This window comes from Poecile atricapillus, chromosome 15, assembly GCF_030490865.1.
Source record: "Poecile atricapillus isolate bPoeAtr1 chromosome 15, bPoeAtr1.hap1, whole genome shotgun sequence".
Classification (NCBI taxonomy): Eukaryota; Metazoa; Chordata; class Aves; order Passeriformes; family Paridae; genus Poecile; species Poecile atricapillus.
In genome coordinates, this window is record NC_081263.1 from 3889100 (window position 1) to 3902301 (window position 13202).

Sequence of the window (13202 nt, forward strand, 5' to 3'; positions counted from 1 at the left end):
ACTAAAACAACAGTCCATGTAATCATTACCAGACAGGAAAATCAACAATTCCTGATGTGCTGATTTGGATCTATGGTTATGGATCAAAACTTTATCCAGTTTTAATCCTCCAAGGAAAGGAAATAAGGTTTTGAGGCTATGGCCTGTGCCACCTGCACTGTCTCATATTCAGTTGTTTCATGGTTTATCCCATATAGGAAGGACAGAAACTCGTGATTTCAGAACTGACTAGAAACAAGCTATGTACTTTGTAATTACTGAGTGCAGAAATTGCCTTCTCACTGATTGTTCTCTGAAAAGACCATCACAACTTCAAGTGAAAAGGCGGGAGAGATTGTGAAGGATGCTCACAGAATGTGGGAAGTGACAAGAGAAATTCCTACAGGGATTACAGTTGAGTGCTACTGCTTTTTGACATCACTCTTTTCACTTTATTTCATGTTGGCTGGTGAAGAAGTGGTCATCCCTGTTTCAAATGATATGCTCTGTGTGACAAATGTTAGAAGCTACAAAAATCTGGTTTTAACAAGTGAGAACAGAAAGACATGTTGTGTGTGATATTAGGTAATGTCCATAAAGCTTCCCTTAAAATTTTATTTAGTGCTCAGACTCAGAATTTCAATTGCAAATAGAGAAATTCATCCCAAGGAGTGGTGTTGGCTATCAACAACTGGTTCACTTTTGTATTTTTTGTACAATATGAATCTGATTTATTGTTTCTTGCTTTACCAAAGTTACTCTTGCAGTCTAGAAGAGTGGATAGTTTACAGGCTTCTAAGCTTTTCCAGCTTTGGCCAAGTGGAATTTTCTACTGTGCTTCAGTGTTTCTGCCTGAAGGTCAAAAACATATATTTGGGACATCTGTAGAAATATTGGTAAATAATTGATGGATGTGGATGTGTGTTTTATTTGTAGGGGTTACATAAACAGATCACAGGATCCCAGAGTGATTCAGGCTGGCAGGGATCACAGAAGATCATCCAGTCCAATACAAAGGTTCTTTGCAAGGAAGAGTTTCTAGTTTTTCATAGGATGCTGTGGTTGGAAAATAAACTGAATTGTGAAGTTATATCTTCTTATTGCAGAACCAAGGGTACAGCATGATGATATTTCTTTCTTCTGTCATATGCCTTAAGAAGAGCTCTTATTTCTGTAGAAATCAGTATTGGTGAAATAAAAACCCTGGTGTTGGGTCTTTCACTGCTTCTGGAGTAGCACTTAGACGTAATCAGTTTTGGGTCCCATTATCCATCCCTCACTCACAGAGCAGTGCTTTGTTCTGTGGATAATCACAGCAATGGCCAACAGGACTGTAAGTGATGTAGTGACCTGAGGAGTACTGGCAGGATCTTCCATTTGCATTAATTACACCCTGATCCTCGCTCTGGAAATAGCTGTACATGCTGTCACAGGGCTCAGAAACTGCCTCAGTGACATCTTCACCAACTGGCAATACTTCCCATCCCCTGTATTCATTCACAGGATTACAAACATGTATTGATAGAAAGCCCTCGAGTCCTGACCCTGGTGCAGTTGGAATGATGCATTTAATCATTCATCACCTACACTGATAGATCCAGGCTTAATGATTTTAATAATAGCTCAGCATTGCACTGAGTGGATTCTGTTTGGAAAACTGTTGGAATAATCACTTCAGACTCTGCTAAGCAGATATGGCACTACAGACTCCCCATTGGCGATGTTATGGCTCCAAACTTGCCTGGGCAGCAGCTTTTTATCCCTGACATCCCAACATTAGGTAATTTCTTCCCTCTTGCCCTCACAAGGAGCTCTACAAACCCACTGACAAAAGATAGAAATACCAACAGAAAACATATTTAAATTGTCAGCCCTTCACCATTTCAGTGTTTCCCCCTTACAGTAATTTCTGGGCTTGGACAGGGTTTTATACAACTCAGTTGCATAACAACCTTTCAGTGAACCATTAAATTGCTTACACATACAACAAATTTCTGTGACAGATGATGAAAATAAAAATTGAAAAAAGGTCTTATTGAGAAAATGAAAGGAACTTATTGCCACATTTTAAACCTTCAAATATCCTGATTAAGATGGAGCAAGACACACAGTAGTATATGAATTTCCTAGCTTTTGAGTATAATTTTTAGCACATTTTAAAGATACTTCCAGGAATATATTGGAATATCTGGTCTCTCTTCTTCTACTAAATATAACATTAATCCAAATCAGCAAAGGTTACAAATGTTAATTACTGCAGTAGTAACAAAGTACTCCAAGCGTGTTAAATGTATTCAAATGACAAAGAATTTAAAATAAGAGAGATTTCTTCGGATTCATGACAAGAAGAGAACAAATGCCTTTCTACAGTATTTCTAAATCTAATCTTAAATTTTTTTGCTTTAAAGAGTAGCTGTTTCCAATTTTTATGAGTATGCCTCTTCTATAGGTATTCATTAAGTCTGATAGAAAAAAGTCTCGAAACAGATTCCAAACACAATTTGTGAGTATTTAAGAAATACTGAATGTTGTAGTCCTAATTTCACCTAATTTAAAACCTGTTAAGAAGAATCACTCAAATGCCAATTTTTCCTCATTGTGTCTCAGGGAGTCTTTTGATTCTATTTGAAAAGTTCTAAAATTAGCACTCAGCATTCTGATACACAGACAGATTTTCTCATTATCATTTTTTTCTTGGAAAACAGGTTTCAAAAGCAAAACATCTTGGATTTTTAAGAGGTGACCTACCCAATTTGTACCCAATGACCCTTTCCTCAGTGAGGAAACAAGATTTTCAATATCCACGTATGCTTTGTGTGCCAGAGTTGTGCTCTGTCAACTGCCCAAACCATTACCTGGAAACTTTGACAATTTATTCTCTTTTTACTGGATGACCTTTAAAGAAGTTGCACAAGAAGGCGTTGAAAGATGGAATGTTGGCCAGCTTCAGTGAAAGGAGTCACAATTTATTACCAGCAAAGTCTGTCTTATATTTTAGCTATAAGCCAAAGATCTATGAATCTCATAAATAAATGAATGTCTTCTAACACAGAAATGCATTGGCAGCTGAAATGTAAACTATTATCCAAGACTACTGCCACATTCACAGAACTTCACATGAGACATTTGGGGTGCTTTATGAAATTCACATACTTGAAGCATGTTTGCTAAGAAAATCTTGATTAAAACTTAGTTCCCACTAAGAAATGGAGAATTCCATTCCATGGAGAATACAAAGTGTATGAATTAAGTTCAGATTCTAAAAGAGATACTTTAAAAAGGCCTTTATTCACTGTAGAGAAGATTAATTCCTGCAGTGAAAGTAGCCAGAGGTGCTTCATATATGGAAGTGTAAAAATGAGAGTCCTGAGTCTCATGCAAAAAGAGAAAACTAAGTCTGAGTCCTGTTAAGGAGGCAAAGTTTGATTTATGGGATTGAAAAATCTGAAGTTAAGCTGTTCTAAGCTTTTGGGGAATTTTGCCCATCAGCAGGAGTACAAAGCATCAGTTTCCTCAAGATGTTTATTCATTTCATAATCCAGAGTTTCCTCTTGCCAGAGTTGCTGCTGTGACACAGCTCCTGCATTGGGTAACTCCTCTGGGCCTGAAGAGTGATGATTCATAGAAACTTCTGCACCAGGATAGATTTTTTTATTTTTCACTTGCATTTAAGAAGCTTTTGCCAGATTTTCAAACTTGTGTGCCTAAATTTTAAGTATTTAGAAGCTTAGCAAACATGGGTTTAAAACTCAGAGAAGCCTTTTGGCATAAAACATCTCCCTGACAAATGAATCCTATTAACCTTGTAAAGACTAAGTTCTTGAATTTAAGCACATGTTTGGGAACTTTGCTTTAAGAGTCTTTTAATTTTTAGTAGAGATTTTGTTTAATATTTTTATTTACATTTGAAATTAGGCCTTTGGTTGTCACAGCTTTTTCCAGAACTTCAGTAAGCAGAAGGGAATGATTTCTGTGCACAGAATGGTAAGAGATGGACATTGTATTTTTTTTTAAATTAACTGCCACTGACATTAATTAAAAGACTCCCAGTGATAATAAGTTGTTGAAACAGTACTTCATTAAAGTTATTCCCTAAAGTACCCCTTAGGGAATAAACAATGGGCTGTCCACTGAAGTTCTATTTATGACTGAAAGCCTCTGTTTTACATATGTTCATTGAATTAAACCGAATCAATTTTATGTTATCCACATGATCAGTGCAGTTTTTTCAGAAGAAGCAATTTACCTGAGCTGCAGTGGATCCTTTAGTCACTGCCTAAACTATTCTGGAAAATAAATGTGGGTGGTTGTAGATGATGCATAAGAAGATTCAATAAGAGAAAAAACTGTTAATATCTATTTCCTGTTGGAAAGAAGGACTGTGATTTACTTTAAATTTATAAGATTTTATAAAAAATGTGTTTAGATTTTCTCTCTGGGTTTTGGCAGTTCTCTAGTAGGAGGTATACTCAGAGCTCCAAAGTGGAATTGTTTGCCAGACTCTTTCAGGAATTACATTATCAAATATCTACAGAAACAGACAGTGCTCAGTTTGCTTGAAAAATATTTTCTTTTAGAATGGAAAAATTTTAACTTTGGAACATGGATTTAATTTCCAGCATTTCAATGTACTACAGATGTAATACAATAGTGCTCATTAGTAAGGACAAGATATTACTCTGCAGCCAGTGAAATTTTAACAAAGAACTGTGAATATTGATTAAAGTGTACAAGAATTCCTGTACTGGGGGTTTTTGGCCACTTCTGTACAGACACCTTGCAAGCAAAGACCTTCTAAACCACTTTGTTTTTCACTTGGATCTCATTTTCTGCATCATTGGCACAGAATACTTGCACAGAACACTCATTGTGGTTTTAAGTCTGCTGTTGCCTTCATGCAGGAAAGCCAGTATTTTTAAATATAGATGGTAATAATATGTTCCCACTGACAAAATAATGTAGAAAACCATTCTGAAATATGGCTCTCTGGAAGCTGAGAGCAATGCAGCTGTTCACTGAGTCCTCTCCTGTTTCTTTTAAATCCAGAGCATCTGCCTTCCAAAACACTTCAGCGTTAAGTCTCCCTAATGAAGGCATTTAGGATTGCAGGAAGGAAAGGCTGTTTTCCTGCATTCTGGGAACTATGGCTAAGACTTGGTGGGGAATAATATGTAATGTAAATATTCTAGAAAAAAATAGTAAGGGAAGAGGCCAGAACAGGCTTTCACTACTGTAATTTGGGCTGGAATATTTTCAAGTGGTGCTGGAGCAGTTTGCTGACAGCGCTACAAGACAAAATTGTCTTGGGAGAAAGGAATCACAGGTTTGATGTGGTAGCTGACCGAAAGTTACACTGGGGTTAGAGGCATTTTAATGGCCAAAACATCTCCAGTGTGTTTGTTTCTGGTGTTACACCAAGTGTAGAGCTCTGCTCCAGCATTTCCAATGACATGCACTGGCTAAACAGCAATTTCCAGCTTTGCTGCGGGAAAGAAAATAAGAAACTTTTGCAAGGGAGAGAAGTTGATTTGCAGATTTTCATCTGGTTGTGCATTTAGAGCTGAGCCCCAATCTGAGCATTCTGTGGGCTTGCACTGTTGCACACAGTGCACCATTAATGATCCCGGCGCCTGTCAGTGCAGACATGATTTTCGTGGTTAAAATGGGAAATGCTTTCGTCTGTTTTACATAATATACACAGACCTGGAGAGAGCCCAAAGGGTCTCCCTTGTGTTCCTGTGCTACTTGAAAGAGAAAGTGAAGGAGTTTCAAGGGAGAGCAGTAACAGAGGGTGAAAGGAAATAACCTTTTTCTTCCTCGGATTGAGCTGCTGCCTTCTGTGTGCTCCGAGCAACAGCAGCTCGTGGAGGTGAGTAGCAAGGGATAAAAGAAATGAATAGAAAGATGGATAAATACAATTCTCCTGCTACAGATGCCTTGTTTTCTTAAACTGATCAGTTTACTGGGAGTTTTAGCTGAGGGGAGTGGATATTAAAGCTTTAAATATATTTCTGAGGTCCTGTATTGAGGGAATGCTGTGAGCTTTTAACATGAAGGAATTAGGACTTCTCAGGTATTTTGCTTGTGATAAAATAGACAAGAATGTGTTATTTCTGTGATCACTGGGGATAGAGGAAAAAATTCCATTGGCTCTCTTTTACCTAAACAAGTAGGATTGTTCTTTCATACTTTGGGCTCTGAAAATCACCCATTTCATAACCAGGAATATATTCCTCCCAAACTGGGAACTGGGGATGGTGCTGGCAGATCAATTGCATAACTGTTACACGTGCTTATTTCAGGATCAATAAATGCACTTTTCCGATAGGGAGAGGGATTTATGTCTGCAGCTATGTTGCAGAGAAGCTGGATGGAATGGGGGCAGGAAACAAGGAATTTTTTTCACTGCAAGTGCCATACTTTGGAGTTTAGGAGTGTGTTGGATAGCTCATTTCTTTCTTCTTGGCACTGATGAGAAAAAGAGTTTTGCTAAAAAAATCCAACAGTGCAAGAAAATTCCTGTCTGTGAAACCTCTAAATCTGGTCAGCTAATCTAACAGTTGTCCAGCAAGCCTCTGCTTGCATTTTGCTGCAGTTCTGAAGATACAGAAAGCTTTTATGGTACCTAGTACTTTAGATATCGATGTATATTCATTTTCAAACAACAGCTGAAAAAATCAGTAAAGAAATGTATTCTGTTATAGAATATGAACTTTTTCAGTAATTTATATGAACCAAAATATAGGAGCATTCAGGAGAATTTTTTTTTTCCCTATAAATTTGGATCTGCATTATGATTAAAATAAAGTGCCTGGTGAAATTAAATTCAAATACTTAAAAAGAAGCCATCAATTCCCTTCCTCTCTCACTCTTCCTACACATTATTCATCTGGTATGTGAAAAGCTGTTCTGTGGTCTCCACACAAAAGCAAAAGGAAAAGAAAGCCAAAGATGTTTTAGTTAAATAACGATTATTTTCGGGATCCTTCTAAAGCACAAAACAAAATGTTCTCCAGATACTGTGAAAATATATACAGAATTTCAGATAATCACATGTTATATACCAGAAAGCTGCTATGTTAAAAGCACATTATTAAGATTTTAAAGGCAGGCACTAAAAACTTAGGAAGTGCCAGAATTATGGTTGTCTCTGAAATCTTCACTTGGTTTCTTGTACATATGCATTGTGATGCAGCCTTAAAGTGAAAATCACAAACATTTTTCTCCAGTAATCCGTAAGGGCAGCAGTTATTATTAATATATTCAGAAGCTTTTATGTAGTGGCTGTCACTTTAGTACCTGCTGCACAAAAGCTCTGAGCAGTGTGGGGCTGGAGTGTCCACCTCACATTTCTGAGGGGTGAGCAGAGCATCAGAGAGAGATTTGAAAATGCCTGTTTTGACTGCCTCACTTGAGATGTGTACCTGTGATTTTCCAGACCCATTAGATAAGGCAGCTGTTTACATGCTTAGAGTATAATGTCTTACTAAATTCTCTTGTGGATTCCCAGCTACCTGTCAGCTGTACTGTGAAGATGAGCACCTTGTTTAAATTATTTACTCTTTCCCCCCCCTGGCAGTTTGGTAGGGATAGGAGAAATAACCCAGATCTCCAGGGCCTTCTCCATCTTCCCTTTTCCACAGTTCTTCCACCCTCAACAACTTTTGCAGCCAAGCCACCATACAATTTCTCAGGGAATGACTGTAGAATATTGCATTATGTAGCTAACAGCAGGAGTGTGAGAGCTCTAGTAAAGACCTCAGAATATTGCATTGAAATAGCCCATGTTAAAAGAAATCTTTATAAAAGAAGTTAAATAATACACATTCAAGGGTTAAGGAGATTTTCAGTGTTTCTTTTTAAAGTGAGCCTAGAAAGAATATTTTAATCTCCATTGAAATGAACAATATGCTTTTTTTTTACCATTGGATTTTTAGTATTAGTCAATAGATTGAATCTGCAATGTGCAATTTCTAGTGGTGATAGCCTTCATAGCATGATAATCCATAATGGTTGTGCTGTAAGCATTAAATGTTGGACATAAGAGCATGCTATGAATTCTGTATGATTATTGATATTATGAATGGGTAAATTATACTTGATCAATTTATGGAGCTCAGATCTTGTCCACCACCAAGCCCTTGTTTCTGCTGGACATCTGGCAATCTATTTTGCAATTATAATAACAGAATGTGATTTATGTAGTTTTTAATGGGTAGAAAAGGAGCTGATTTATAGTAGACCTCCTGGGTTAGCATTATGGTATTTATTTCAGCATGGTCTTAGTAAAAAGTGCCCAGTACAGCTTCAGACTTGTGTGACTGGAGCACTTTTCCTCACTCTCCTGGTGGTGTTTGAGATGAACAAAGCTCAAATGAGAACAAGTAAAGGATTTCTAGTTCTGCATTAGTATTTTCCTGCTCTGTGGTTTTGACCTGAACATTCAACAGACTCGTGTGGTAAAGCAAGAGTGGAGTACAAAGCTGTTTGGAGGAAGAAATCTGCTTACCTGGGGAAATAGGAATGTTTTCCTTAATGAATGGCTATCAAATGAAATCTGATTAAGCACAGAAATGATGAAAATCCCAAAGGTCTGTGTGGTGAATGGAATTAGATTCCTGTTTGATTTGTAGCAGTCACTTTACCAGTTTGATTTTTCTGTTTCTAATCTCAGAAAGGGGTGTCTAGGAGAGGTAAGTTTGCATGGTAGGATATTTTCCATCCTTTTTGGCACTTTACAATAAAGACTCTCACTAAAGCAGCTGTAGGGAACCTAACAGTGAAAATAAATAGATTAAAATAAATTAGATGAATGATTGATCTGATTTACACATTTCCTACTGTGACCAGAGAACTTCCTCTTTATTTCCAAGCACTGAAAAAAAACCATTCTATTTAAACATAATTTCTTTTAAAGTTATGGATTTTTTCATGGCACAAGAAATTTTGTTAATATTTCTAGTGTTTATGAAAGTGTTAGTGTTTCCTTTGATTTATACAGTTTAACTTATTTTGTACTGGAGAGTCCTGTGGTAGATCCTCAGTTGATATAACCAGTAATAGATCAACTGATTTCATAAGAGCTGGAACAATTTATGGCACTGATAGTGAATCTGCTCTTGAAAAATTGTATTTGAAAGTGCTTAGTTGTCTGTGGTAGGAAGAAGTTTTGTGGTTAGAAAACTGGATTAAGAAAAGGATCTGTTCTTTATTCAGTTCTTCAAAACTTTGGAAAATGCATTAAAATGTGTGCTGTAGTCTGTCTTGTAAAGCTGGACTAACTTTCTTTAGAATATTTAAATTGCAATCTCTCCAAAAAACATTCTTATTTATCAAGTATTTTCTTGGTTGCTTTTCCATCTTATTTTTTAGAATTATTATATGGCTCCCAAAATACTCTAAACCTGCCCTGCAGCTTTTACAACAATAGTTTTTGAATTCTAAGAGGCAAGTTGCAAAAAACCTCCCAAGATTCTTATTTGGGAGGATTGCAGAGCCCATCTCTGCCTGAGCCATTCACAAACAGGGGCTGGTTTGCTGTGAGTAGTGATCACACAATAATCATGTTATGACAGAGATCTAAAACAAGAATGAAGATGTCAGAGCTACCTAGCAGCAAATGTAAATTTAATCTTAAGATAAAAGCATATCAAATATACCCAAGTGGCTTATTGCCAGTGATGCTAATTAGAAAAAGCTGGATTATGCAAAGCCATTTGTTCCAAATGGCTCTTCAGGGACCAGGTTAAGGAGGAATTTCCCCTGTGTGGTTTGGTCTTGTTTACAGAGGTTGTTAATATTTGCAAAATCATCTCAGTGAAAAAAAAAAAATATGTCAAGTGAATAAAAGAGACTTAAATGGGACTTTGGAATTTTCAATTTTCAGTGAAAAAAAAAAGATCATAAGGAAAAGCTGTAAATTGCAGAGTAGTGTCAATGGTAGAAGGTTTCCCCCTTACAGCCTGGATCCTTTTCTCTTCAAGAGGGATAAATAATTTTGGACACAGTAAACAACTGCTTTATCAAACAGCAATTTTGAGACCCACAAGAAATTAAATCTGAATTTCATCTCAAGTGGTGCTCAGGGCTCAGTTCAAAAGGATTGAAAGAGTTAGAGCCAAAATACAGTTTTATTTTGGGGGGGATAGGAGGCCTAGTTCATCCAGGTGCTTAATCTCCAGGAAAGGGCCCATGTAAAAATGAGGTATCGGAAAAAAATAAAAAAGAAACCCTAAAATAAACAGTCTAGAAAGCAAGATGCCTACAAGATGACTTTAAGTTGATAAAAACATGCTATGTTTGAAACCCAGCTGAAAAAATATGCCCATAACTCAAGATAAAACTGTCATAAAAAAACAATGAATGGCAGTGGGAAAATGAAGGAGATACTGCAGGGTTGGTATTCAAAAATTAAGGTTTGCCAGGAAGAATAGAGCAGGATCACCTGAGAAACTCTGGGTATATTTCTCCTTTCCCCCTCCTGGGCACTGAAGTGGTGCTCCTGTCACAGGGAAGGATCCTCCTGCCAAAGGACCTGCCAGGAATGTCCTCTCTGTTAAACACACATCCACCCATCGTGCCAAGGCTCCAGCAGACATTGCAAGTGGTAATCATACCTTTCAAAGTAAATTAAATTCCTTGTATCCCTTTTGCTCAAAGAGGATAAATGAAACCTGGAGGGAAGGGAAAGGTTGCTCAAGGGCACCAGGCAAGAGAGTGCTAGGACAGGACAAAGAAAAAAATCAACAGATCTTCCAGGTTTGGGATATCTTGAGCCATGCACAAGACATCCTTTATGAGAAGTGACATAGGAAACATAAATAGTGTCCAATTTATCAGTATCTTCCTGAAACAAACCACACTGAAGCATAAGTACCATAAAACTTGGGGTTGAATCCTGAGCTGACAACACTGGCTGTGTGAGAAGCTCTCTAAAATAATCTCTAATTAATCATGAATTTGCTATCGTGCAGCAAGTGGAAGTGAATCAGTTTATAAATAGTGTACATAGATCTCCCTGGCTGGATGACAGGATTACTGCTGTGAAATTTCTGCAAATCTTTGAAATCCTGCAAAAGGGATGACAAAGAGAGGAGGAGCTTGAGGAGAGACAGAAATACGAAACTGGTCCTATTAACAGAAACCTGCAAATACAGCTTTAAAAACTGCAAATGTGATGCCCCATTATTTAAATATGTGGTACCACAATCCCTCCACTAACTGCACTACCTTCAAAGATGTTTCAGTTTTAATAGATTATGTGACATTTGAAAATCCAAGTGTGGAGAGAGTTGCTAATATATTTAGACTGGGGAGCTTCACTTTGGTCATCTCTGCCTCTAGCTTCCTCTTAAAAGATTTAATGGAGCTTCATTCTTCTTGGCTTCTCTGAAGTGGGGACTTTAATTTATTTATGCTGATGAGGAACTTTTTAATATCCTCTTCCCCTCCTGTCACCATTACAGAGAAGAGAGCAACAATTTTTAAAGGAAACAGTTTTTTATCTAGAACATGTAAAATTAAAAAGATGCTTGAAAATGCAGTGTAATTCAGGCTCACAGCACTCTTGAGACCTAGTTAAAGAATACCTGTTAATGGATTAATTTTTCATGCTCCACATATGCAGAGAAACGTATTTCAGGGAATATATAGGCCTAAAATACAAAATCAATTTAAGATGTAATGTGATGAAATGGTAGAAGCTGATGAAAGCACTGATTTGTTTGAATATCCCATGATTTGTTAATTGTAGAGCAAATTCTTGACTTCACCCCCTGTGCAGTGGTGGAAGAGGAGAATGCCACTCGTGACTAATCTGACAGTTATTGTAATATTTAATTCATCCAGCCCTCTCTCAATCTTCTGCTTCTGGTTAATCTATTTTATATAATTTGGCTACCAAGTATTCCTTTAAAACCAAATCAAAGGTCAGGATTATTACATGTGAAGGATGGGTCTCCCCATCCTATCTTCCACTGAGGCTGCTTGTGCCAACTTTCTCCAGCTTTGTGCACCAAATTCCTTCAGATTCATTCCCTGGTCCTTCCTTGTTCTTTAATTCTTTCTATAAAAAGTTCATCTCCCTCCCCCAAAAATCTCAAGATTTTCTTAGAAGCCATGTAACTTAAATTAAACCATGGGCTATTGAGCCCTTATGACTCACTTTACCAAGCTCTGCTGAATAACTTTGTGGGCCAGAAAATTTAATTAATTTCTTTTGTCTATCTGCAAAACCTATTAATGCTTTTCAAGAAGAAATAAGCTCTGTCACTCACAGAAAACTGAGCTATCAGACCTAATGTTATTTTTGCAGCACCATATTTTTTTTGTCAAAATTAGATCTCAGTCTCTTGCAAGATTATCCAGGCATGATCAGCAGGCAGCACTAACTCAACAGCACTTGGGAAGATGGACAAATACATCCAAGTATCAAACTTTCAGAATGTAAGTTTCTGATTTTCACTTTTGGGGGAATAAGACTTGAAAATTTGATCCACATTCACTCTACTGGTTCAAAAACCAGATGGCCAAGGAGCCAATCCAGCCCTTTCTCTTGCCCCTCTCCTACTGTAAAAAAAAGAAAAAAGGTGGGGGGAATGAATGCAATTTTCAAGGGGATGTAATTCACACACCTGGCAAAGGTAATAAAGCCAAAGGACTGTTTCTCTCTCTGTGTCTGCAAGTCAAAAGTCTTCTCCCTTGTTTTCAGTGCCAGAGAAATAAAACTGGGCCTATTTTGTGGCACAAGCACAGTGCCCCATGGAGACTTTCCCTGGTGTGTTACACCTGCACTGCCATTGGAAGTCAGCTAAAAATACTCCCCAAATTAGAGAAAAACAGCAGGATCCTCTCACCTCTCCCTTTACTCCAGATAATGAGAACTTTACCCAGTTTTTCTTATTTTTTCTTATCTGGAAGTTGAAAGATAGGTGATAATTCCTTTTCAATAAAGGATTTAACAATCATCTGGAAGGTGATAAATGCAATAACCCAGAGAAATTAGCACAGTGAAACCCAATTAAAATGCCATAGAACTGCAGTGATCTGCAAATCCAGAGGAGGCAATTTATGCCAAATGACACATCAGATTATTTTCTTCTGAGCATAAAATTGCATAGCAACTTCCTGATTACGGTTATCAATGTCAGTTACTGCTATTTGCACATGTATCAAGACACAAATACATGTGTCATTCCATAACTGCTGAAACACTGTCTGATGCT

The 13202-nt window shown here is 37.3% G+C and overlaps 1 protein-coding gene and 1 long non-coding RNA gene across 3 annotated transcripts in view; one reads left to right on the plus strand and one right to left on the minus strand.

The window, feature by feature from the left end:
• Nucleotides 1-13202, plus strand: part of PHACTR3 (phosphatase and actin regulator 3) — a 99283-nt gene that overhangs the window by 21570 nt on the left and 64511 nt on the right. The gene's annotated exons all lie outside the window — the stretch shown is intronic.
• The window catches only part of LOC131585101 (uncharacterized), a 52579-nt gene that overhangs the window by 18129 nt on the left and 21248 nt on the right, over nt 1-13202 (minus strand). The gene's annotated exons all lie outside the window — the stretch shown is intronic.